The sequence below is a fragment of the Callorhinus ursinus genome, unplaced genomic scaffold (assembly GCF_003265705.2).
Source record: "Callorhinus ursinus isolate GAN/ISIS: 27379988/994484 unplaced genomic scaffold, GSC_fseal_2.0 scaffold126, whole genome shotgun sequence".
NCBI lineage: Eukaryota > Metazoa > Chordata > Mammalia > Carnivora > Otariidae > Callorhinus > Callorhinus ursinus.
This window is the reverse complement of record NW_027397188.1, coordinates 233,292-237,129: the sequence shown is the minus strand read 5'-3', so window position 1 is coordinate 237,129 and position 3,838 is coordinate 233,292.

Genomic DNA, 3,838 nt, shown 5'->3' with positions numbered 1-3,838 from the left:
GCTCAGGTCATGATCCCAGGGTCCTGGGATCGAGTCCCACATCGGGCTCCCTGCTCAGCTGGGAGCCTGCTTCTCCCTCTCCCACTCCCCCTGCTTGTGTTCCCTCTCTAGCTGTCTCTCTTTCTCTGTCAATTAAATAAATAAAATAAAATCTTTAAAAAGAAAAAAGAAATCAGGAAGTTTCTTGAGACAAACAAAACACAACATACCAAAATTTATGGGATGGGGCAAGAGCAGTTCTAAGAGTTTATAGAGATAAATGCCTACATTAAGAAAAAAAGAGAGATCTCAAACACCCTAAATTTACACCTTGGGGAAATACAAGAACAAATTAATCCCAACATTAGCAGAAGGAAGGAAATAACATAGATGATTAGAGCAGAAATAAATGAAGTAGGGACTAGAAAAACAATAGGAAAAAAAAATCAAGGAAGCTAGGAGCTTGTATTTTGAAAAGATAAACAAAACTGACAAACCTTTTGCTAGACTAACCAAGAAAAAAAGGACTCAAATCAACAAAAGTATAATGAAAGAGGAGAGACATTATAAGAGATGCCACAGAAATACAAAGGATCATAAGAGACTACTATGGACAATTATGTGCCAAACTGGGTAACTTAGAGGAAATGGATATATGCCTGGAAATGTACAGCCTACCAAACCTGAATCATGAATAGAAAATCTGAATGTACCAATATTGACTAAGGAGATTGAATAAGTCATCAAAAATCTCCCAACAAAGAAAAGCTCAGGACCAGATGGTTTTACTGGTGAATTCCACCAAACATTTTAAGAATTAACACCCATCTTTCTCAAACTGTTCCAAAAAGACTGAAGAGGGGAAGCACTCCCAAACAAATAATCCAGTTTAAAGATTGGCAAAGGACCTGAACATTTTATCCAAAGAAGACATTCAAGTTACCAACAAGTACGTGAAAAGGTGCTTGACATCTCTCATCATCAGGGCCCTGCAAACCCAAACCACAGTGAGATATCACCTTACACCTGTGAGAATGGCTACAATCAAAAACCCAAGAGATAATGAGTGTTGGTGAGGATGTGGAGAAGGGGGGCCTCATGCACTGATGGTGGGAAAGCAAACTGGGGCAGCCACTGTGGAAAATGGTACAGAGGTTCTTCAAAAAACAAAACAAAAGCAATTAAAAACAACTATCATATGACCTAGCAAATCCCACTTCTGGGTGTGTATCTGGAGGACATAAAATCACTATCTCAAAGAGACATCCGCACCCCCACGTTCATTACAGCATTTACAGCATTATTTACATGCCAAGACACAAAAACAACCTAAGTGTCCGTCAGTGGATTAAGCGTCAAGGAAACGTGAGGGTCTATTTGTACATAATATGTATCTCACTTATTTGAGTGAAATGAATACAGCCATAAAAAAAGAAGTCTTGTCATCTGTGACAACATGAATGAACCTCCAGGGCACGCTACTATGGGAAATAAACCTCACAGAAAAAGACAGGTACTGTATAATCTCACATACATGTGGGGTCCCAAAACCAAACTCACAGAAACAGAGTGGATCCGTGGTTGGCAGGGGCTGGGGAGGTGGCGGAAAGGGCAAGAGTTTTGTCAAAGGTACAAACTTACAGTTTTAAGGTGAGTAAGTTCTGGGGATGTAATGTACAACATGCTGGCTATTCAGGACTGTAATGTATCCTTGAAGGTTGCTGGGAGAGTGAATGTTTTTTGTTTTTTTTTTAAAGATTTTATTTATTTATTTGACAGAGAGAGAGTGTGTGAGAGCATATGAGAGAGCACGAGCAGGGGGAGCGGCAGGCCGAGGGAGAAGCAGGTTTCCCACTGAGCAGGGAGCCCGATGCGGGGCTTGATCCCTGGGATCATGACCTGAGCCAAAGGCAGAGGTTTCACTGAGCCACCCAGGCATCTCTAGGAGAGGGAACGTTACATGTTCTCACCACACACACACACACAAACGGTAACCAGGTGAGGTGATGGATGTGGTAATCATTTCGCAATGTATACCTACATAGATACTATAGATGTACCAAATCATCACGGTGTACACCTTACACAGTGTTACAGGTCAACTACATCTCAGTAAAGCTAAAAAAAACAAAAAACAAACAAACAAAAAAAACCCACCAAAAACCCCCCACAACGATTTGCCACACTTGAAACACAATTACATGCTATGACCAGGTGGGATTCATCTCAGAAATGCAAGGCTGGTTCAATATCTGAAAATCAATCAAGACCACATTAATCGAATGAGTAAAAAGACCTTACACCATCATCTCAATTATCACAAAAAGGCATTGGACAAAACCTGACACCCTTTCGTGACAAAACACTGATCAAAATAGTAGCAGAGGGGAGCTTCCTCAACCTAAGCACGGAAAACCCCCATTTAACATAGTACTCGGCAGTGGGGGACCGGATGCTTTTCTCCTAAGAGCAGAAACGAGACAAGGACATCTACTCCGCTGTCTCTACTCAGCAGAGTACTGGAGGCTGTGGCCACTGGGGCATCAGGTAAGGGGAGGACGTAAACTGACATCCAGACTAAAAAGTAAGAGGTATGAGTATTTGTGTTCAGTTGTCACCATTTTATATATAGAAAATCCGCAGGGATCAACTGAAACATGGTTGGAAGTAATAACGCGTCCATCAAGGTAGCAGGATACAAGATCAGTACTGAAACCCTTGGTGACCCCTGCTCCTTCTCCCCCACTCCACATCCTGTGCCAGGGCATGGTCTCCCCCTGCTGCCTTCCCTGCCCTGCCCACCACCTGTGCCCTGACGTCCGCAGGGTTACTCACCGCCCCCCCCCCTTGTGCTCCAAGTCCCCCTATGGCTTCCCATCTCCGAGAAGAGGTCAGAGCCTACTGTGCTGACCTGCCATGCCCCCCGCCCCCCCAAACCCCTTTCCTAGCGGTGTCTCTCCTCCTGGGCTCTGGACTCAGTGGCCTCCCTGTCGCTCACGGCCCAGCACTGCCCCGTCCGGGCTTCTGTGCCTGCTGTGCCCCTGCCCAGTCAGCGCTTCCCCGGACGCCCCAGCCTGCCCTCACTCCTTGCAGGCTCCCATGCCCCCGCGCGCTCGGCCTTGGCCGCCCCTGCCGCTGCCGGCCACTCGGGGAACCTAGGCCGGGGCTCCCCGCGGGGTGCTTGTGCAGTGCTTGCGGGCTCCTCGCTGTGGCGCAGGGTGGCGGCCTTCCCCACCGGTCCCTGGTCTCCGCGGGCCCGGGGTCTCTGGGCCGGGGGGTGGGTCCGCGGGGGATCACCGCGCACACTCGCCGTCTCCCGAGGGCGGCAGGGGCGCGGGCCCGGCGGGCTCGGTGTCCCCGGGGTCCGGCCCCGCGGCGGTGGGCGGGGCGGCCCTGGCTGCAGCGGCGCTCTCTGGGAGGGGGAGCCTCCGGGGCTACCCCTGGGGGGGGGTCGCCCTCCCGAGGTGGCCGTCCGCCCGTCGGGCTGCGGCTGGGGCCGGCTGGGGCCGGGGCGGAGGAGGCGTGGTCCAGACAATGGGCTACTGCGAGACCCGCCGGAGCCTGCCCGCCCGCCCGCGTCCGCGCCCGCGCCCGCCCACTCCGCGCGACCCCGCGCCCGGAGCCCGCGGAGAGAGGCGGGGCCTCGGGCTGGCCCACTGCGCGTGCGGTGTGGGGAGGGGCGAGCGCGGGCCGGGGGGCGGGTCCCCGGGCTGGCCCACTGCGCGTGCGGAGAGGGGGTGGGGCGAGAGCGGGCCGGGGGCGGGGCGGCGGGCGGCACCGAGCGCGCGTGCGCAGGGTCTCGGCGTCGCGCGCGCTCCCGCCGGTTGGCCGCCTCCTCAGCGGCCGCCGCCGCCGCCGC